Source organism: Papaver somniferum, chromosome 5, assembly GCF_003573695.1.
Source record: "Papaver somniferum cultivar HN1 chromosome 5, ASM357369v1, whole genome shotgun sequence".
Taxonomy (NCBI): Eukaryota; Viridiplantae; Streptophyta; class Magnoliopsida; order Ranunculales; family Papaveraceae; genus Papaver; species Papaver somniferum.
This window is the reverse complement of record NC_039362.1, coordinates 180,253,430-180,277,548: the sequence shown is the minus strand read 5'-3', so window position 1 is coordinate 180,277,548 and position 24,119 is coordinate 180,253,430. Positions and strand designations below refer to the sequence as shown.

At 38.1% G+C, this 24,119-nt stretch overlaps 2 long non-coding RNA genes across 6 annotated transcripts; both read right to left on the bottom strand.

Moving 5' to 3' along the window:
* Positions 1-3,588: 3,588 nt before the first annotated feature.
* LOC113283839 lies at positions 3,589-9,381 on the bottom strand. Of its 4 annotated transcripts, none has more exons than XR_003327701.1 (5): positions 8,968-9,381; positions 8,532-8,721; positions 7,439-7,773; positions 5,861-7,045; positions 3,589-5,217 (listed from the first exon to the last, which is right to left on the bottom strand). It is a non-coding gene; the product is annotated as an uncharacterized LOC113283839 (long non-coding RNA). The 4 variants fall into 4 exon arrangements; XR_003327699.1 differs by having other exon boundaries at positions 5,866-7,045; XR_003327700.1 differs by lacking the exons at positions 3,589-5,217; positions 5,861-7,045 and having other exon boundaries at positions 7,268-7,794.
* Positions 9,382-10,433: 1,052 nt separating this feature from the next.
* On the bottom strand, positions 10,434-13,747 carry LOC113283838. 2 transcript variants are annotated; one of them, XR_003327697.1, is made up of 4 exons: positions 13,382-13,747; positions 13,031-13,223; positions 11,665-12,670; positions 10,434-10,946 (listed from the first exon to the last, which is right to left on the bottom strand). It is a non-coding gene; the product is annotated as an uncharacterized LOC113283838 (long non-coding RNA). The 2 variants fall into 2 exon arrangements; XR_003327696.1 differs by having other exon boundaries at positions 10,434-12,670.
* Positions 13,748-24,119: the final 10,372 nt, after the last annotated feature.

Genomic DNA, 24,119 nt, shown 5'->3' with positions numbered 1-24,119 from the left:
TTGTGAGGTTATCTTGCTGTAATCTGGAGCTTTATTTGTTATTTGTATTATGTTTTTGGTTTTCCAATTCAGTTCATATGGATTTTATTTTTGTTTTTTCAATTCGGGTTTTAGGGTTTTTTCAAAAGCTATATCTACTGCATTGATTTCATTAATAATGAATTCATTTATAATTTTTGTTTCTCTCTTTCAAATTTTTACAGATCCTGACTCTCGGTGTCTCTGAAATCCGAAGAAAAGTTTGAGGCAATATTCTTATGGAATGTTAACTGAACAAACCTAAGTCAAACTAGACGTGTTGCTGTATTTTTAGATCTGCAAGGTTTTCTGGTAAGTATCAGGCATTTATTTTCTTATGTTATTATGTTTCTGTTTGTGTAGTTGGTTAAGGTTTTTACTATTCTTGTCAGTTTTCTTCAGGGTGGATGGTTATTGATGCTATTCGTGGTGGGTTTATTCCTGCTAAGTTATCTGTTCTACCTGTTCGAAGAAGTCATTGTGGTATTAAGATTGCTAAACCACATGATGTTTCTTATAAGGTAACTGGGAAATGTTGTTCTGTTACTGTAAGAATGGTTCTTACTCCTCATGGTGATGGTATTGTTGCTGCTAGAGTCTAATATAGAAATTTTTTTTTGCACATGAGTTGATTGGATACTTTGAATGCTGTACTGGTTAGTGTTAGAATGTACATAACAGTTCTTGTCCCATGATTTAGGTAGAAAATACAGGGGAACTTGAGATACTTTCAACCTAACTTTCAAAATTTGAGTAACTTTTCTCATTATTCAGTAGAAGGAAATTTAGCTAGGTCATATTAGGTTATACTGTATAGTTCTGTTTAACATACTACTTTCTCTACGAGTGTATTCGTAGTTTGTTACGCATTAATGAAAACGGGATCTTCCAATATTTATGTATAGTGACTCTAACTCTCTACTGATTCTCGATGCACTGTAGCGTGTAGTTTTCTACGTATGTATATTTTACTTCTTTCATAATGATGAACTCAGCAACTTTCAATGGTATTTTGATCCTTGGGTATGGTTTCTTGTTTTGTAATTGATGAATCTCCAAATTAGAAGTGTTTATACTTACACTTACTAATGCTATCTTGCAGGAGATAACACCTTTCAACAAGTCTTGTTGAATCAACCTATGCAACGCCTTGTCACCTGGATGTGCAAGTCTCATGTCCCATGGCTTCGTCTTCTGGGTAGCTGCACTCTCGATGTTTTCAGAAATAGACACATCCCTTGTTGTTTTACTTCCATTCAAGTAATACAAGTTATGATGACGTGTGCCCTTCATGATTACCATAGATCCAGAGATTACCTTTAGAACACCATTTTCAGCGACTATCTTATAGCCCTTAGCTTCCAAGTTCCGAGTGAAATCAGATTCTTCTTTATGGCAGGTACAAATCTTACCTCCTTCATCTCTCTAACCATACCATCATGCATCTTGATACGAACAATACCAATCCCAATCATCCTGCAGGTATGATTGTTTCCCATACGTACTTCTCCGTCAAGCTCTTCAAAACTTGCGAACCAATCCCGATATGGACATATATGATACGCTGCTCTAGTATCTAATACCCATGTACCATCTGTAATAGCACAAGCTGATGGCGTCACAGTCAGCGAGAAATCAGAAGCATCATCTCACTCATCATTACCTTTAGCAATGTTCACCTCGGTATTACTATTATCTCCTTCTCTTGCCTTACGCTTCATAAAATCCTTAGCCCAATGACCAAAGTCATGGCACCAAGCACACTCATCTTTATGAAGTCGCGTTCTACTCATAGAACGTTCTCTACCTTTACCATAACCACCATTCTTCTTTCTGCTGTCTGTTGAACGACCTCTTACAAGAAGCAAGTCATTATTAGCTTCACTTGCAAGGTCTTAACGATCCATCTTCCTGAACTCCTCACTATGAAATGCTGTAGTGACCTCAGCGTATGTCATATTATCCTTGCCGTGCATTAATGCTTTAATCACGGGTTCATACTTTTCAGGAAGAGAGTTTATCAGACACAAATCTTGTTTCTCGTCGTTGATCTTCTCATCATAGTTAACCAACTTAGCAAGAAGTTTATTATATGAATTTAGGTGCTCAGTCAGGGTTGCACCTTTCTTCATGTTATAGCGATACAAATTCCTTTTAAGATGTATCCTATTGGCCACGTTCTTCACAAGGTATTCTTTCTCTAGTTTTTCCCAGAGATCCTTAGCTGAAGTCTCGTGCTGATAATTAACTCTTACTGCAGTTGCTAAACACCCTCGTATCGAAGCAAGACATAATTTATTGATCTTGTTCAACTGCTTATCGGACATCTCAGCTGGCCGATCTTCTAGAGGTTCTTCTAGGTCAAGATGAACAAGAGCATCCATTACGTCAGTTCTCCATAAACCAAAGTTATTGGTTCCTGTAAACTTTTCTACCTTGAGTTGTGATCTATGTGAATGAAGTATTTCTTATTTTGTTTCTTTATCTTTACTTGTGGACTCTGAATGTTCTTTCGGATCAACTGGTATATCCCCGTCAACCATTGTTCTCAAACAACCAAATATAGATAAAAAACAGAACCTTTGAGATTAGTATTACCTCAAGCAATCTTCAGAAAAAAATACCTTCACTTCAACTTCAACCTGAGTACCCGTATCCAAGAGCGTATCCTTGCTCTGATACCAATTTTTCGGATCTTCGTCCCCTCAACCATTGTTTACAGACAACCAAATATAGATAGAAAACAGAACCTTTGAGATTTCTATTACCTCAAGCAATCTTCAGAAAAATACCTTGACTTCAACTGCAGTTCGAGTACCCATATCCAAGAGCGTCTCCTTGCTCTGATACCAATTGTTGCGCCAAAGCATGCGGAAGCGTTAGGTTTCACTGCTACAACGATACCTCGGTATTGCCAAGAACACAATCACACACACAAGAAGAACAAGTATTTAACGAGGTTGAATCCTCTGGAAGGAATATCAATTTTATATAACACCGTATAGGTTGGAATATACAGATCCTTAGACGAGAAGAAGAGAACTCTGACTTAGTTCTGGTGTGTTTCTCTAGTTCTCTCTATGGCTATTTATACACATCAATAGGAGTGGACACATTCCTTAACAATGATTACTTTCCTACAAGTATAGGGTTTCCTAACTTAGCTCTAAGAGACAAACCTCTTAAGCTGCTATACTTAGGACACAAGTACTTGATTTCCTTAACCAACTAGATTTCCTAATCTAGACCTTGACCGTCCTACCAACAGTTCTTGCATTACATGCTCAAAAAAGGTCATTACTAGCTTCCAACAAGTTCATAACTGACTTAACTGTTATTACTTGTTAGTGCTGGTGAGGGTGTTTTCTCTCCAAGTTCAGACATATCTTGGTAGAAGAAGTTCAATGCATTTCACTGGTTTTAAATAAAAGAACACAAGTTAAAAGCTGGCTAAATTGTTGTAAATTGTTGTTAGTGCTGGTGGGGGTGCTTTCTCTCCAAGTTCAGACATATCTTGGCAGAAGACTTATGACATTAAAACAAACATTAGAACACTAACACTATCAGGAAATGTAATAGACCAATAGACATGTTATATTTTTCAGTTCCAAAGGCTGGGATGATCAATCCCCCATAAATTCAAGTTGTACAGGAAAAACAACACAATAAATATTAAGATCTAAATAGAACAGATAAACTCAAATGATGAATGATCAATCCCTATAAATTCAAGTTATACCTATGAGAAATTTTTCTCTTTGTGCAACCATCTCTCCAATGGAAAGACATAACCCTCTTTTGTGAAAGCCCACGGTTCTACACAGAGAGGGGATCTCAGTGTTCGTTAAAGTCCAAGTTGCAACTGAATATACCACCTGAAAACAACATTTCCGAGTCCATTCATATCAATTGGACAAACCAAACCGTTCTTTTTCCTTTTTTCTTCTTCTTCTTCCATATCTTCTGCTCGTTTCTTCCTCATCTTCATTTCCTAATTCAATCTACAGATCGTCTCTGGAAGCTTTTTCAATCACTGTGTGGAGAATAGAGCTAGTGATCTCACTAAATTTTGTTAATTTTCTAGTGGAATTTCATTTCCACCATGAGGCACTGATTTCAGATCTAAAAAAGGAATTGGCTTTTTCCATTTGAGTCCTTCGGAAAGTTGATATAAGGATTATATATTTAAGGATAATTCCACCCAACATTTGGGTTCCGTTTGATTACTACCACTGACTGCAAGATAAAGGCAACTCCTATCAATCAACGGCCAATGTGTGGCCTTGGTCCATTCACAGCTTTCTTGAGCCCAAAAGAGCGGCAATTGTAAGAAGAAAAAAAAATAAACAGAATCCACCATTCACAAGATGACTTTATTTTGCTTAATCACACAGTTTTGCTAATTTATCAAGCAAAAAAAAAACCAGCTTAATTAAGCCAAAAGCCAAAATGATCGCTAGTCTCCAGAGCTGACATATCTGTTTGCTGCAGAGTAAGATCTCCGCTTAGGTACTGCACAACTCGTCTCATAGTTGGCCTGCGCTCGGGATCAGTATGAGTACAAAACAACCCAAGTTCCAGAGCCAATTCCATCTGTTCAACCACGAATTCACTTCCTAAATTTGGATCAGCTGTCTCAAGAATTATGCCCTTCCTCCAATTTGTCAGAGCCAAGTCACAAGATAAATAAAACCTTCACCTGTTAAGGCTGTTTTAAGCTCTTTTGGTCTCTTCCACTTTTAAATATCAGTGCTAGTTGACGCCATTCCGCTTTTAATCATCTCTGGTGCAAGTCTAGAAGTTGGAGCATCACAGGTTCCATGATCAAATAACATTGCAAGATCAAAATCGCCTAATCTTGGGTTCATCTCATCATCTAATAAAACATTACTTGACTTGATATCTCTATGAATCACAACTTTTCCCCATTCTTCATGTAGATAAACTTGTCCAGAGGCTGTACCTTTGATGATCTGAAACCTTTGACTCCAATCCAGCATTGTTTTCACCGAGCCATCTTGTGAGCGACGTCGGAAAATGAAATTGTCTAAGCTTCCATTAGGCATGTAGTCATAGACTAATCATAGCTCTTCTTTACATCTGCAATAACCATACAACGAATGCAACCCAACTTCTTGCAGATGTTTCAGCATTGTTTCTTCCCATTCAAAATTTCAAATGGATCATAAATTTCGTGCCCTGCAAAAAGAACCAACCTTATGTCTCCAAAAACCTTATGAGAATTATGAGATTCATAAATTGGTGAAACCTCATCCATTTTGAGAAAAATAGATATGAGTCATGTTTTGCAGGATATCATTCTCGGAATAGATGACCTATGATCCTAAGATATCTTAAACAAGGCGTGCATCAATAAGATATGAGGCTAAAACATCAGATTACTAAGAAATTCATGTATTATAGGTTTCACATCACTAATTGCCCTGCATGGGTACGACTTTGTTTTATCAGACAGACATTTTACAAAAAGCTCTCCCAGATTAGATATTAGCATAAGGTCTTCACCTGCTAAAACAGCATTAGGCATCTTTGTCCAGTTGCTGCAATAAGTTAAACATGGTTTTAAGTGGCATTTTTCTTTTAGCAACATGAAAGGTGAATGCCCCAAGAGAATCCAGTAAGGAAGTATGGGAATTCAAAGTTCTAAAAAACACACTCAAAAAAACGATCATCTAACTCCATTTTTTCCCATTTCTATTATCAGCTAGACACTGAACAACCAGTAATAACACTGGGACAAGCAAGATGATGACTGCTAACACATAAAAAAAAGCTAAGACAAGCAATTTATATAGATCAATTAACTGTAAGGAAGAATCACCTTACATTGAAATTGGAATTCGTCCTCTCCTCTTCCATTCTGATTAAAGATCATGCAATATGCATGCTTGATCACCAATTCCTCTCTACATTTCATAATTCTTCATTTGATTCAGCTTCTTCAGTGGATGATTCTTCATCCTAGAAACACCTCCATAGACATTGAGATGTTGTTGTTTTGAATGATATGGGTAAGTTCTTGAGATGTTTTTAATTTCCCGGATTGTTACAGTGATATCAGATTTTGGGTATTGACAAAAAGCAGAAACTGTAAGATAGATACAATACTATTACATGGAAGGGAAGCGAAGGGGTTGATTGATATACCATTTATGCGAGCTAATAGTAAAAACAATACATAAACGATTTTCATTTCAATCCACCTCGAAGAAGATGTTCTTAAGTGCTGATCGTTCGAAATTATATAAATCCAATTTCCGAGTACGCTCTATATTATCCAAATCTAACACAATTTTTTTTCCTTTTCTTCCTCTTCTTGTTATTCTGAATCTGAATCACTAAGAACTCAAATTTAACAACTTCTTCTTCTTGTATCTTCATCTTCCTTCCCTTAATCAACAGATCATCTCTAAATCGGATTTTGACGTTTCTACTGGAATATCAATTTTGGAGGAGCAAATCGCAGAGCAGACCTAAATGGAAGAGGGGTTCCTTTTGGGATTGGAAAGTGAAATAGGGTTTTGGGTCGATTGCATTTACTATTTACACCCCAACTTGTTTTGATGGATGTTTAGTTTACATACCCGATAAGGGCAACTCATATGGTATCGATGTAGATTAAAAAAAAGAAGTCCCAACTAGCCCATGGAGGACCGAATATTCAGTAAGTTGATACAAGAGTTGTCATGGACTCATGGGGGCTGCATAGTTCTGACTCATCTTTTTTTTTGATACAAAGACAGAAATTTTATTAAATGTTGGAAATAGTTGCACCATTCATGTCAGCATGTAATGCTTCCATTATAAAGTTTGGTGGATGCTGAATCCAACTTCTACTAATCTGGAAATAACCAAGCTCTGCAATTCCCATCTGACTTGCTGGTAGTCTCCTTTAGCTGCTGCCACTACATTCTGAGCATCCAACTCAAAACACACATGTTGCAAGTAGAGTTCTTCCGCCCATAGCATAGCCTGCATAGTTCTGACTCTCTTTGGTAGTATGGATCTGGATAAACGAGTTGTCAAGTCATAAAAATAGTTGAAGTATCTAAGCGCAGAACTAGAAGATTATGATGAAATGGAGAATACGTGTGTGTCGTCGACAGATGTTAAAAACAAAGAGCACATTCATCTTGCAGAAGGTACGGATGAATGTAGAGTCTTATAAAATTGAATTTGCAAAAGTTGTGAAAGTCTGTAAGATAATGTGCAGCAGATGGTTACAGAATAAAACGAGAAAAGGGATAAAATTACTAGCTAAAGAAAAATTTACTTGTTACTTTTCTACACAATTCAAATTACTTGTTATTTTGAAAAATTTACTTTTCTGTCAAACAATGTGCAGCATCAGGTCTCTCTCCTTTAAGTACTTTTGCACATCAGCTATGGAAGTAGTAACCTGAATTGGAAATGCCAAGTGAGGAGGCTTGTAGCCGTACAAGGCCTGAAAAGGTGACATCTTGGGACTTGTATGGTAGTTGATATTGAACCACCACTCTGCCAAAGCAAATAAGCAATCCAATTAGTCCACCGCTTTGGGGTACTGCTAGTCATGCATCTGAGATATTACTCCGGACAAGCACTTGTACTTTCAGTCTGCCCTGTGCTCAAATGTAGCTGAGTACCCAATGTCCCAAAAAGCTCCCGCCAAAAACTGCTCACAAAGATTTTGTCCCTGTCAGAAACAATTGAGCTGGGCTCACGCTTCATGGTTTGAAGGGTAGGCTCTTTCACCTGCAACCACCACCATTATAACTGTAATGATACAGATAAAGGATCAGGCTTAATGTAATTGTAATTAGTTAGCATAACTGTTTAGTAAAGAATTTAAACAAGTTAAAACCAGAGATTTCAAGTTGAAAAGTAATAAGCTAAACAATCGAAGATGTTTAGTTTAAGATCGAATGTATAGAAAAGGCAAACATGTGATAATTATGCTACACAATATATATGAACCCCATATCCCATAGAATCCAACACACAAAAAGAAAAAACAAGCAATAAAAAGCAGAATTATCCTCTAGTCTCATGCAAAATCAAATAACTACAGCCCTTAATAACTGGTCTTTTAAGGAATTTTAAGTTGGTAGGTAAAGAGAGAATTGGAGGCGCAAAATGCTAAGAGGGTCATGAACCTCTCAAAATATTGTGATGCACCATAAGAAATTGTGACCATTCTTTTATTTGGAACTTACGGCTTCAATGTTTTGTTGGACCCTGTTAACGGGTCCTTCCTCACCAACCAAAGAAATGATGCGCCTTCATGGCGTCATCTACAAAGGAAGTACATGCTGATCCTTCGAAGTCTAACTTACTTGAAAATTATTCAGTTTATCCACAAGCTGGGATCTAAACCCTCATAATTTCAAATTGTGCAGGAAAACACAGGATGTGATTTATGTGGATATGACTGTTTTCCAACCAAAGTTCTTACAGAAAGCTCTTGCAGAAAAACTATGAACATCAAAGTAACATTAGCATAAGATATTCACCTGCTAAAACAGCATAAAGCATCTTTGTCAATATACAACATGTGTGTTTTGAATTGTGCTTTTCCATTTCCTTGTTCTTCTTACTAGTATTAGCCTCAATGACTTGTTCTTACCGCCCCTTTTATGACGAGGACTCCTAACCTTTAGTTAGATTTCTTCATGTATGTGTATAATTAACTTATCCTTGAGCCTACATATATAAATTAGAAAACAATATACATACATCAGAAAAGGCGTATGAGCAATAATCATGTTACTCAAAATTCAGAATCTCTGCCAGCCATACCCTAAATAGAGATATAAGTAAATAAAAGAAACCAAATCAATTTGGCGACTAACTAACTGTTCCATAACACATAAAAAGCTATTATGACAACCAATTTAGCAATCAACTAAGAGCAGAATGAATATATGGTCCAATAACTACAACAATCACCTTATGTTGAATGGATGTTTCTGGCCGACCATTTTGTACAATAAGATCTCGAAATCTCTTGTACCGCAACATCCATCTCGTCCACTATCAGATCCGGCAAAAATGGCGATGGAAAGCTGAGAACATGGGATGACCTTATTGAAACAAGATAGGATTACATAACCCCATTTCCGAGTCCGCTCATACCGATGATTATCGAAATCAAACCACTTTTTCTTATTAATTTCTTCTTGTGATTCAGTATTTGGATTTGAAGGGTTAGAATAATTGAATAACTTTTTTTCTTCTTGTTTCTTCATCTTCTTCCTTGATCTACAAATCATTTCAGAAACTCAATTTTGTAATTTCTACTACTAGAATTTCATCTGGAGGCGCAGAATAGAGACCTAAAAGTGATTTGGCTTTTCATTTGTGTGAACTGTTTTGGCTTCTCATTTGCGTAGCCCTTTTTAAGGGTTAGGGTTTTACCCTTTAGGATAGTTACCTTTACACCCCCCTAGTTTTACACGCTATATTCTTGTTTGATATTTATCACTGACTACCAGATAAGGGCAACCCCTATCTATGGTAAATCAAGCAACGGACAACAGCTGCCTAGGGGTGTAAATTTTGCCCGGCAGCCCGAGGCCCAGTACCGTCCGCCCTGTCCCATGACAGCCCATGGGTGACCGTGGCCCTTTACGGACTGGCCCGACCTAGCCCATTTAAATAAGAGGGCGGGCACATGCCACAATTCAAATTTTCTTTCCCGGCCCAATATCCTCCCTATTATCCCGTCAATGCTACCCGCCATGTTATCCCGCTAGTGTTATCCATTTACCTAACCTAATTGACTGTTCTCATTTGTTTTATCCTAGAATATACTTGGTACATATACTTAATACAGTCAACCCTCATAGTTTTCATATGTATTTCTTAACCTTTATTCCATTGGAGTCTAATTTTGTTAACCATATACAGAAAATATTGAGCAAAACTTGTGTATTATTACCACTTTCTTTTTATTTATAGGAAGTTTGGTTTATCTTATTCCCATCTCAATTCTCGTATTTGATTATTAATTTTAAGTAAAACTTGTGTATTATTACCACTTTCTTTTTATTTTTAACAATATATATGTATAATATATATATATATATATATATTTTTGTAATATTCAAGGCCCTCCCGGCCCTATCCGCCCGAGCCCAAATTACAAAACAGGTTTGGGTAGGCCATGGGTACTAACTGTAGATAAATAACCCTGCCCGCCCGGCCCTTTTAATTTCATGGATAAGAGATGTTCCGGCCCGCCCTATACCGTCCCATTTAATAAATAGGTCGGGCTGCCCGGCCCGGCCCAATTTACACACCTACAGCTGCCTCGCACCATTTCGGCTCATTTTTACCTGCGACCATAAATGTCATTCACCTTGCACGTTTCATGGACATTGAAGAAAATTGAGAACTCAAAGGGATTTACAATGTTTAAACAAATCCAAGCCATTAAGTTTAAACAACGTTTTAAATTCAGTATGCTTCTCCCCACAAGGATCTAAGCCTTGTAATGTGTCTTCATGAATGACTCGAAGAGTTTTTCTTTTAAAGACAAAATAAGGTAACAATTGGATCTCCATGAAATTTACTATTTACACACACATCATAATCTCCATTTTCTCAAAACCCTCCAAGAGCGGCATTTTTACATCCTTGAAATGACAGACAATCAGGCTGGTATTTCTCTTTAGGAAGTATCAGTCGTCGTTTCATTCTTCTTTTCTTGGACTTGTTCTTTCGGACGTAGGGCTGTATTAGGCTGCACAGACGGAGGAGGAGCACATTTACCCAATTACCATCTTCCGCGGCCTTAAAAGTCAGGAGACTTGACAGAACCACCGAGAGAATAGTCTTCAGCGGCAGCAAAAGCAGCTAGAGGCCTTCTCTCTCCTCTCTCCATAAGATCGGATACAGTGTGATCAAAACTTCAATTATACAAACCTCTGACAGGGAAATCTAAAAATTAAGGAAAAACAAACTAACGCAAAATAGACAAGAATTTGAAGGAGAAAAAAAAGGAAAAAGAGCTAGCTTAAAAATTATTTGATGTCCAATGCTAAAGAGAGAGAAACCACCAAATATCCTTCTGAAATTAGATGAAATCTGAGCCAAAAATGTCTAAAACACATTGGTCTATTGATTCTTGGAAGCCGGGACGCATTAGATGAATATAATGCTGTAACCAAGTGAACTAGATTTAGACTCCAATGACTACTGGAGGGAATCCAAAAAGTCTCTGGCGCTAATAAAGTAAATCAAGCTCTTTGGTTTTTTACTACCTTGCTTTATTTCCACTACAAAATTTGGTGACGCATGATTTCCTAGATGGTCAGGTACTATTAGCTCTGGCCATAACTGAGCTCAAATCAATGTACTATCAGTGTATCACCATACAACTATGGTACATTTGAAATCACCTGTGAGAGATGGTTTCTCAGTATTGCATATAAAAAGAGCCACAGCAATCAGATTGATTCCTTAGAAGGGCTAGGCAAAAGATGAACAAAATGGTCCAAATCAAAAAAATTACTAAGTGATTCTTGTATTAGGTTTCCAAGAGAGGTCACCGAATCCCCTATAGTCTGTGCGTATGACTTCCTTTTCTGAAAGCTCTTGAATATGAGATATTAACATCAAGGCATATTGGCATAAGATATTCACCTGTTAAAACAGCATCAAGCATTTTCGTCAATTTGGGCATGTTTGTTTCAATTATGCCATAATGCTAGTTGCTTTGCTTGTTCTTATATGTTCACCTCTTCTGCTTAGCATTACTAGCCATTACAACCCCCTTTTATGACGAGGACCCCTAACCTTCAAACTTCAGGTGTATAATTAGCTTCTCCCAAAACCTCCATGCACATTACAAAGACACACAGATATCCCCAAATTCGGATCCTCCACTAGCCATATCCGACAGATAAAATACAACTGACAGTAAACCACATCAATTTAGCGAGCAACTGTTCACATGTGTTCTAGCAAGATCATGACAACCTAAAAAGCTAAAACAAGATTGCTTCGGGATCGTGTCAGATTAGGTCCTCCCAATGGTTCCTTCCTAGACGATTAAATGTATCAAGTCTGCAATTGTGAACTAACAAGGTTCAATATGACATTGGTCTTGAAGCTAGGGTCCAATCCTAGAAACACTCTTGGGACTCCGCCAAGCATGTTAATCCTCATACTAGCCATTTTTCCGACGTCAAAGATCATTTATCAACATGGTCATCAAGTTGCCACTGCATCGTTTACTTCTAAATTTCGAAAGATACCATTATTTTGTATTATCTATTGTTGTTGTGGATCTGTAGGCAATTACCTAAACATATCCCCTAAAATGGCTTGTGTGAGAGCAAGAGTAATCGAACTAATTCCGTAACATGACTAGACATAAGACGAACAGAGTGGGTCGTATTTGAACAATTACCAAGTGATTCTGCTCATATGTTTGCATCTTCTGCTTTATCATTAGCCTCGACGACTTGTCCTTACATCCCCTTTCACGATGAACATTCTTTCCTTCACCACTAAACCCCGAGACTAAAGAGTTCTTTGTCAGAAGAGTAGCTTCGGCAACAAAGACTAGTTCTTCAAGGGATTTCTTATATCAAGCAATAAATTCACCACTGTAATTCAAGTGCAAGCCAATGAACAGTTTTGGTGCCTGCACAAAAGATATCAAAGAATGCTTATAGCCAATACTTGAATGCATTTTAATGTAAAAAATATGCTTAACGCCTAATCTGACACTTCATAAGGGGAAGTGTTTGGTACCCATTATTTTACTTGACTATGGGTCTTGTAACTGCTCGGTACCGTCATAAACAAAGAGTAACCAAACTGATTATGTAAAAGGACTAGACAAAAGATACACAAAATGGTTGACATGTTACTAAGCAATTTGCATTAGGTTAATTCCCTTGTAGTTTGTGGGTATGATTTCTTTATTGCAACCACACGTTTTACTAAAAGCTTTCATGGAAAAGATATTAACATGAAATTGATATAAGCATAAGATCTTCACCTGCTAAAGCAGCATTAAGCATCATCATTGATTTAGGACATGTTTGTTTGAATTGTGCTATTTCCTTCCTACTTATTTGTTCGCTGCTTCGGCGTTGGTCTCAACGACTTGTCCTTACAGCTCCTAACAAGAGGAGGACCCCTAACCTTTAGCTGTATCCCTTCAGATGTGCATAATGAGCTTCTCCTCAAACCTGTATACATTAAAAAGACACACAGATATCACGAAAGATATACACGCAGACTTGCACTTCAGAACTATTCACGCATGTTCTGGCAATATCAAATCAAGAAAAAAAGGCACAAAGGTTAAGCAATAAATTAATTAAAAAGCGGAAGGAAGAAGAATCACCTGACAAGTTTGACATTCAAATTCTGACAAGTTTGACATTCAAATTCTGACAAGTTTGACAAGAAGAATCACCTGACAAGTTTCGATCAACCTTCAACCTCATTTTCCAGTATTTTCAGAAGACGCAATCTTGAAATCAAGGATGAACTACCACAGGCAAGCCATATGAAAACCCCAATTCCGAGTCCGCTCGTACCAATAGATTTATCACAGTTCTTTTATTTCCTTTTCTTCTTCTTGTTCCTATTAATATGAATTATTAAAAACTTCGATTTAACAACAACTTCTTCTTCCATCTCTTCCTCTTGATCTACAAATCTTCTCTCATCTAAAAACATGAATTTTGTGTAGGAGGTACAGTTTTGCCTCCTTTCTGAATAGAAATGAAATGAGATAGTTAGGGTTTTTAGGTTTATAAACACCCCAATTTTCACTCCTGTGTGATATTTACCATCTTACTAACAGCTACGGGCAACTCCTAAGCTATGGATGGACTAATGGTACGGGCGGATGGCCCATGGAAAGGAAAGCAAGGGCCAACCGGGCCGTCTGAGCGCATATAAAAAGGGATGTTATTCGGCTGTTGCTGGTTATCTTATTTTGTGCTTTCTCGATGCCCAGAAGGACTGGATGTATTTCCTGAATTTCTCAGTTTGATGACATTGGCCGGTGCATGAAAGAATCGAAGAACTCTACTATTACCACGGGTACAGAGCCGGGCCTAAGGGTGTGCAGGGTGTGTGACCGCACAGCGCCCGACTCTGGCCAGGGCCATTTATTTCAAAATCAAATCCCCCTTTTTTAGAACTATAATTTTGGGCATACCAAAATCTTCCAAGGCATACTGAATGAAGACAAAAAAGGTTGTGAAATAGCAAAATCAGATAACCCCTTAACCCAAATTTTTTTAATGGCAAATCTGCCCTTTACGTATTAGTGTTAATAATCTTGATTAGTGATTAAATATTTTGTTTAGTGATTAAAATAATTTTCAGAATTATAAGAGTTGTTTAGATGAAAAATTTGAGGAAAAAAAAAATCAAAGTTTTGGTTTGGTAAGAAGGAGAGAAAGAGAAGGAGAAAGTGAGAAAATTCTAATTCTTGATTCAATGAAGGATGAGGAGGGTCATCATTCATCTAAAAAACCTAGGAAAATACATATCAACTACAACAATGATCCAGAAATGGCTGATTTCTTAGATTATGAGAATGATTTTACATGCACTCAAACTCAAGCTCAAACTCAAACACAAACTCAAGATGATGATTTTTATGAGCCAAATCCTGATGATGAAGACATTGATGAGGAACCCAATGCTTCTAATACACAGGTACACTTATATCCTATACTTAATCTCACCTCTATAGCTCTCAATTATCAAAAATTAGGTTTTTTGAATTATGGTTCGGCGAAACAGGTTGAGGTTCGGCTCACATCTATGAGCCGAATCTACCAATTGATGAACGGTTCGGCTTACTGAATCTGTTTACTGCATGCGCCGAACCTATAATTTCCAGTTACAACCCTTTTGCTAGACACTAGTTCGGCTTATATGGAAGTTTCATAGTAAGCCTAACAACATCCTGAATAGCCCGGAATAGAATCATTACTAATTCGGCTTACATATCCAAAATCGTATGTGCCGAACATAATTTTTTAATTTCTGGGTTGAAATATTGTTACTGGTTCGGCACATATGGAGAATATCGTATCAGCCGAAACCTCTTATGTTCAAGGTTCGGCACATAATATGATTATCGTCTGAGCCGAACATGAATTTGTTAATTTTCGGGTTAAAATATTGTTTGTGGTTCGGCACGTATTGAGGATATCGTATAAGCCGAAACTTGTAAATGTTTATAGTTCGGCACATAATGTGATTATCGAATGCGCCTAACCTTGTTATTATATTCCCTTTCTAGTGTTTAACCTTGTGATATTCTTTGTAGATCGTGCTTAGACCCATGGAAAATCAAACTGATCCAGTATACATAATTCACGAGGATACCAAGGATCACGTCCAAAATGATTTGGTATGTAAGAACCTTTTGTTTACCTTAATGTTGTCGGAATATTCCAAAGTTTTTATTACAAATTACTTGTTTTGGAATGAACGTAGATATGGAAAACTAAACCAGAAGTTCTGGATTGGCTTGAGGAACACGTGATGAAGATAAATTATGTACTAGTTAAAGGACAACAAAGCCGATGGGTGATGAGTGCTAAAAAGTGCATATTTCTATATATTTTTCTTGGCATTTAACTCATCTTTTGTGCATTAATTCTACATTTTATCCCATATTCTGTGTTTTCGTTGTTTTCAAGAATAAATACTTTTCTTAATTAATTTTGCATTTTTAGGTACTAAATAAAGCCTGGTTAACTCACGGAGCGAAAAGAGCAAAGGAACGGCAAAGACTCTCGCTAGGAGGAAGGGAAGAATGATGTTTGCAAGAGCCGGATCAACGAGAAGTGGGCTTGAAGAGGAAGAATTGTTCTTAAAGAAGATATGGGCTTGGCATACCCAAGGCCCAAAACCCTCACCCAAATCCATTTCCTATATCCATACTCGTTTCCCTTTCTAGCTGTCAGATTGGATCATCTCAGCATCCTACGGTCGCAGCATCGCCGTACATCAAAGTCTGAAACTCCTGTCTAACACTACAGCACCTAACTCCATCTGGATCCGTCAGCTTCGTTGTATCACTTAATCCAACGGTCGCTCAGAGCCTTCTTCTATCTTGCCGTCCGATTCATTTCATCATCTCATCATCCTACCGCTGAGCTTCGCAAATCATCAAAATGGATGCGCCCGCTCAACACCTAAGAATCAAACCCATCGACCCAAAACAAACACCCACTCTCTTCTTCCCCAAATACACTTCCCCCAAATTTCTCCTCTTCCCCCGACCATGGCAGACACTGCCATGTCTGCTCCGCCGTCTCCATCTCCACCACGACCACAAGGACACCACCACCATCACCTACCTCTTCCCTAGTCGTGTCTGTCTTGTTCTTAGCATTGATTTTTGATGCTACCAAGAAGACAAACATAACCAGGGTTTCACCACAGTGAAGAGAAGACAAAATTTGGGAGAAATTCGAGTAGAGGATTAACAGAGGAGGAGAAGTACAAGCATGGGTCGAGTCTATTTGCATCAGAGAGTGAGTTAATTTTATTTATCGAAACCCTAATCCTGCTGATTTGGGGATTTTCAAATTAGGGTTTGTAGAAATTTAGGGTTTTGTAAAATGCTATGCAGTGAAATGCAAATGCTATGCAGATGCAAATGCAAAAATAGCTAATAAAACACACGAAAAACAAAGCAAAAGCAACAGAAAACAACACAAGAATGAACCAAGACCTAAGGCCAAGGGCAGGGTTGTGGAGAAACTGACATGAAGCAATACTAAGGCAAGAATACAGGCAAACATATAGAATGGGAAGAGAACTAGCTTGCTCATTGTCACTGATGAGCACTAGTTTCTCCCCACTACTCAAATAACACTATGCAATAGAGTTAAGCAATTAGATGGAGTGGGAAGAAAATTAGCTTGCTATGAGCACTAATTTCTCCCCACTGCTCAATCAAAACAGTGCTTTAAAGGCTTCTAGCCTAGCATTCCATCAAACTAACATCACAAGACAGTGAATTGGAACAACAAATGAACATTTAACTAACAGTGACAACAACAGTGAGCTAACATGACAACATTGCAATACTAACAGGAACAATGAAAATGAACAGGAGCATCACACATTAAAGATTAACAGTGCAATGAAACTAACAATATTGAGCTAACTGAACATCAAACTATGAAACATCAAGACATTAACACTAACAGTGAACAAGGAGAAAAATATGCAAATGGTTAAAATTGAAAGTGAAATTAAAATCAAACCTAACCCAATTAGGGGGAAACTTGGCTAGTCCAAGAACAAGTTTTAACATCTCATACACATCCCCTTTTATACCCAAATTAGCAAATTAGGGTTTACACCCATTTTCCCCAAATCAGAAAATTAGGGCAATTTTAAATTACATAAAATTTACCTACAAACTCCCAAAATTTGCTCGACCCATGCTTCTTGATGTCCCTCTGATGCTCTTCCTGCTCCTATTGTCCCCTAATTTCTAGCTATTTTACTCACCCCAAAACCTAGGGTTTCAGAGGTTGTGAGATGAAGAAAATAGCTAGGCTAGGGTGTTGTCGGGTGTTGGAGATGGTGGTGGCAGTGATGGAACTGGTGGTGGTGAGGGAATGGTTGCGGCAGAGGAGACAGAGGAGGAGGTGGTGGAGTTGCAGAGCTCTGCAACTGTCGGGTGAAGGAGATGAAGTCGAAGTTTTGGGAAGAAGGGAGTGTTTGGGTGGTAGTATAGGCTTCGGTGCTAGGGTGTGAAGCGGGATTATCTGAAGTTGATGCGCAGCGATCTGGTCCGTAGGATGTGACGATGGTAGGTGGATCCAACGATGAAATGGGAGGCTGTGGGTAGCGACCGTCGGATGGAGGAATGCAACGAAAAGGACGGCCCAAGATGGAGATGGGCGTTGCGATGTAAAGCGGGAGCTTCGGAGTTTGATGTGCGATGATGGAGCGACCGTAGGATTCTGAAATGCTTCGATCTGACGGCTGAAATCCGATACGGGCTTGGGTAGTGGAAATGGGTTTGAGAAAGGGTTTTGGGCCTTGGGTATGCCAGGCCCATAACTTCTTTAAGAACAATTCTTCCTTCTTGAGCCCACTTCTACCCTCTTGGTCTTGTGCACAACATTCTTCGCGGCTTCCTTGCGTAATTCCTCCCGTCTTTTCACTACTTTTCTGCTCTTTTTGCTCCGCACTTCATCCAGATTTTATTTGTTACCTAAAAATGCAAAATTAAGTAAGAAAAATATTTATTCTTGAAAACAATGAAAATAAAGAATATTGGATAAAATGTAGAATTAATGCGCAAAAGATGAGTTAAATGCCAACAAAAAGGGATAAATATATACAATATTTGGCACTCATCACACCTAACTCCATCTGGATCCGTCAGCTTCGTTGTATCACTTAATCCAACGGTCGCTCAGAGCCTTCTTCTATCTTGCCGTCCGATTCATTTCATCATCTCATCATCCTACCGCTGAGCTTCGCAAATCATCAAAATGGATGCGCCCGCTCAACACCTAAGAATCAAACCCATCGACCCAAAACAAACACCCACTCTCTTCTTCCCCAAATACACTTCCCCCAAATTTCTCCTCTTCCCCCGACCATGGCAGACACTGCCATGTCTGCTCCGCCGTCTCCATCTCCACCACGACCACAAGGACACCACCACCATCACCTACCTCTTCCCTAGTCGTGTCTGTCTTGTTCTTAGCATTGATTTTTGATGCTACCAAGAAGACAAACATAACCAGGGTTTCACCACAGTGAAGAGAAGACAAAATTTGGGAGAAATTCGAGTAGAGGATTAACAGAGGAGGGGAAGTACAAGCATGGGTCGAGTCTATTTGCATCAGAGAGTGAGTTAATTTTATTTATCGAAACCCTAATCCTGCTGATTTGGGGATTTTCAAATTAGGGTTTGTAGAAATTTAGGGTTTTGTAAAAACTATAAATAGGAAACGATGTAGAATGTTAAAAGGGTTCTTGGGTCATCCGAGAAACCCCCTAATTGGGTTAATCTCATTTTTCAATCCAATGCATATCTTCTTCTTATCCACTGTTAATGTCTGTTGTGTTAGTGTTCACTGTTTTGTTAATGTTTAAGTTTCAAGTATGTTCTGTCATGTGTAGTTAACTTTCTTGTGCTATTTCATTATGTTCTAAATCACTGGTGCTAAGGTTGAGATGAAATTTAATTCCTGTTAGGTGGTAAAATATTAGGAAGGAATTCTTGTAGTGATCAGTTGCCTAGGGAAGTGATGAACTTTGTATGTAATATCACCTGTGATTGAGTGTGCCTTAAACAGACACTCAATGCTAGGGGTGATTGAGTAACTTAGCTCATTAACTTTCCACAAATGCATACCCTGGACTAAGGAAGGCATGAACCTCCCCCTTTTTCCATTAGGGACAAGAATATGAACTAGAATTGCTACTATCTAGCTAGGTATAAGATGGATTCAAGACCTTAGTGTTTTACTTCTTTGTCATTGTTTTACTTAGAGAACTCACTGCTCATTGCTCACTGTTATTCATTGCCTTTGCTTCTTTGGCTCACTGCCACTGTGACTTATTGTCACTGCTTAGCTTAGGAAACTTCATAACACCCCAAGTCCCTGTGGAATGACCCTGTTCTTGCACACAAGCTACAACTGACCCTGTGCACTTGCAGGTATAACATGTAGGCTGTCTTTGCTCTTATTTTCACATATTTAAATGCCTACCAAGTTTTTGGCGCCGCTGCCGGGGACTTGGTGTCGTGTAGTGAAGTCTTTGCATATTAGTATAAGCATTTAGTGCATCATAACTTGCATTTTCATCTTTGCATAATTTTTCATCTTTGCATCATTTTCCCTTGCTGTTCTTGCTGTTCTTGACAGCTTCTGTTGAGCTTTCCAGGTGCTCCTGTTGCTGTGCTGTTGTGACTCTGTTTTGCTTGGCTGAGCCCTTGCTGTTGCTGCTGATTGAGTTGCAGCTGGGCCTGCCACTTGCTGCTACTTTCTTCCTCTTTCCTGTTGCTGCTGCCAGCCTCTGCTGCTGCCAAGACTACTGCTGTAGCTGTTGTGGTGCTCCTGCTTGTGCTGCCTCTGCTGTTGCTGGTGAACTGGTGGAACTGAGGCTATTAGTTTCCGTGTTGCTGCGTGCTGCTGCCTTCTGCACCTGTTGCTGTGTGACCTGACCCAAAGCCTGCTGTTGTGCTGCTGCTGCTGATCTGCTCCTGCTGCTAGGCCTGAAGTGGTGCTGCTGCCATTCATAAGCCAAGCCCAACTGGGCCTCAACAAAGACAAAAGCTTAGGATGATCCAAAGCCCAACTGGGCTTTTGCAACCAAACTGAGCAGCTGGGCTGTGCTTAAGCAAGTAAGCCTAAACCCATTAAGAGAACCCAACCTGTGAGCTTCCATTTTTCTTGTGGGCTTGTAATATTAAACCCAACATTTGGGCTTATATTTTCTTTGGGCTTGTAATCTTAATTACTTGTGGGCTTGTTTGTTTAATTGTTTGTGGGCTTGTGGTGTTAGATTGATTTGGGCCTGTAGTTTTAAATTAGAAAAACTGAACTTTTGAAAGCCCAACTGGGCCTCAGACCAAACAAACAACAGTTGGGCTATTTCAAAAGCTACCTTGGGCTTCAGTTTGCATACACATTGTGGGCTTAGTTCACCTTCCCTTGGCAAAGCAATTTCTCCCACCAATGTGGGCTTGCTCCCAACACTAAAACCAAAATTCTTGCTCCCAATACTAAAACCAAAATTTTTGCTCCCAATTAAAAACCAAATTTTTCTACCTCTTTAAAACCAAATTTGCTCCCATCAAAACCAAAAGCTCCCAAATGGGCTTTGTCTTCAAAGTCTAAAACCAAAGTTTTCAAAACCCAATAAACCAAAGTGTTTTCTTTTCCCATTAGGTCCAAATTTTTTAAAACCCATTAAAAACCAAATTTCTTTTTCAAACCCGACAAAACCAAATGTTACCCATAAAAACCAAATTTTTCCCAAAAATCCAAACCCATTAAAAACCAAATTTTGGGATTTGTAACATAGTTACTTAGCTTTTGAGCCAAATCATGTCTGGATCTTGGTCTACAGTAGGGGAATACAACAAACCCCTTAGAGAACTTGCGTATGGACATACTCCACGTTATGAACCTCCCATAGACCATGATGTCAATAGTCATAGGAATTATAATGGACATTTTCAAAGTCCCGAGCCTCAATACATGAACCCTAATAACTATTCACACATGCATCATTCGCCACAACGTGAAAATGAACATTTTGCTAGTGCCTCACTCACACAATCATCACTGATCGATCAATTAGAAGCTCGAATCGCAGCTTTAGAAATGCAATCACATGAGGAATCTGTCACATCTAATTTTCTTAGGCAACCTGAAATCTATGCATGTCCCGCATGTGGTAGTTTAGACCACCCTGTTGAGAATTGTCATATTTTGCATAATTTTAGGCAATCTAGAGAAAATCCAAGGTATGAAATGCCCATAAATTGTGAGAATGGTAGTCATTGGGACCATAATCAATCCTTTGAGGGTTGCGATCAATATTTTGTAAACCCTAATGACCATGCACACATGTACCATTCACCACAATTTGAACATGAAGAATTTTGTACTCCCATGAATTTAGACTCCACCACAGAAGCTTTAAGACTCAGTAAGCAAAACTTTGATAGATCTACATCACGAATTCATGCATATTTAGATCAGATTTTGCTTCACCTACAAAAGGAGGAAATTCATGAGGAAATGTATGTTGTCCCTAATGAAGTGTCTAGTCCCATTCATCTAAATGATGTTGAATATGAACCTAATTTAGAGGAACATGAATCAACTAATGACACCACCACTGTTAATGAGGACCAATATGCATGCTACCATGATGATGATTATGATGATATGTTAGAAGAACATGAAAATATTGTGGAACCTGTTGGTTCAATAACATATGGCTTCTCGCCCTCGACCTTCATGAATGTTGTTTTTTCTAATACTCATTGTAATTCATATGATTTTGATATTGACATGGGATTCGTACAATTATTCTGCGAAGATGAGCATGACATAGGAATAGTTGAATCTTCTGTAGACACTAATGCTAATATGCATGAAAATATATTTGATGTGTCTGATTCTCTACCTAGGTCACATTGTGATATTTCTCCTGATTTGCCGATGCATGAGAATAAATTTGTTGATGATGTTGATGACTCTGATTGTGATCTTGCCAATTTGTTTGATGATTGTGAGCATGTTGTGACACGTGTAGAAGACTTAGGAGATGTTGATGTGATTAGTAATGATGTGCCTATCGTCCTACATAAGTCACAATCTGATGGCCTTCCACCCAACCTAGATTTGGTTTGTACCCATATTGTCAAACCGATTTTTCTGAGAGTCCTAATCTAGGTTTGGAACTGTGTGCTTCCCAAGTCCTTTTGGACTATTTTGCATCTAAGTATAATATTTGAGGAACCACAGTTGGAATTAGCATGTTTGCCCGTCCCTAGCACGTTCATTTGAGTTAGACCTTGTACATGATGAACCCCCAAAACTGCGAGATTTTGTTTCCAAAATTTTATCCGTTGAAAAATCCATTTGGGGGTAGCTCATTTTGTTTCACAGTTTCACTTGCATGCCTATCATATTATATGTGTGAAGCTGTTGAAACCTCTACACTTTGTCTTTTGGGTTGATCCTCAACTCTTTAGATTGTTAGTGTATGGTGAATTTTTGTATATAATCCAGTAGATAAAATTTCTTAAAAACCTTTTGTTCCTTTTGTATATATTTTGCTAATCCAATATGATCTCGGCTGACATATGTTGGATTCTTGCCTTGAATAACGGAGTTCTAATATTGCTTTCGCCGAAATCGGGTATTCTCTTTCCTTTTTCTCTACTCAACATGATCCTCTTCATATGTTGTATTATAATTTTGTTCATATTTGAAACATTGAGGACAATGTTTAGTTTAGGTTTGGGGGTGAAAAGTAGATACTTTGATAATATGCCATAATTGAAAACAAGAACTCCTTCTTTTTGAAAAAAAAAAATGAAAAAAAAAATTAAAAAAAAAAAAAAAAAACATAAAAATGGAGCTCATTTACCTTGAAATGTTGACTCTTGTGCAAATATGTAATTATTAGGAGTCTTAGTCTAGATATTTAGGCACCCTGATTCTAGCACAATTCACATAGTGATAAGAAATTTGCACGCGCACGATCTACCAATACATGTATAGCCTCGATCTTCAAGGTGTTTGATAGGAAGTCACGATTGCCAATCACTTTAGAATACTGAACGAAACTTGACTAGCTTGTTCTTTGGTTGGTTGGGATAGAAGGTGGAGGTTACATTAAGAAAGACAACCATCGAATTTAACTGGGTGCATCAAAAAGGGCTACCTCTTGCAAAGTGTCATGTAATCTTTTGTTTCCTTTTGTATATGTATCAAAAGTGTTTCCTTATTCAAAAAAAAAAAAAAAAAAAAAAAAACGATGTATAATTCAGAAAAATTCAGAAAAAAAAAAAAAATCAAGTATTTATCAATTCCATCCTCTCTTGTTCCAAAAATAAAAGAGAGTAGTCAATGTAAATAAGAGTCATGTAAAGAGTCATTTGTGTGTTTCATTGTAATAAGCAAGGAAGGGTGTATGCCATTGATGTACAACGCGAGTAATTGTGAAATACCTCCAACTCATTCACAATTCTCGTAAAGTCCGGACAGCTAGCTAGATTTCGACCTTGGTTCTTAGCCTGAGAAACTATCTCTTGGTGATTAGTAGTCATAACATCCGATCTTTCTTTACACATGTGTAGATACACTTTACACTCTTATCACATGTCTTTATTTGTTATCAGTGCTAGGATTGTGCCTTCGATAGCTAGATTGACATCTCCATTTTGCTGTGAGCTTCTACTGACTTGCGCATGTCACATTTGATGGAATCTGAGCTTATATTTTGTCCTAGAACTTTGTAGGTACGTTCTAAGCAAACCTTCACGAGACTTCACTCGTCCACTAGGGACACTTAGTGGTTTAAAAGGCTTAGTGCATACGCTAAAT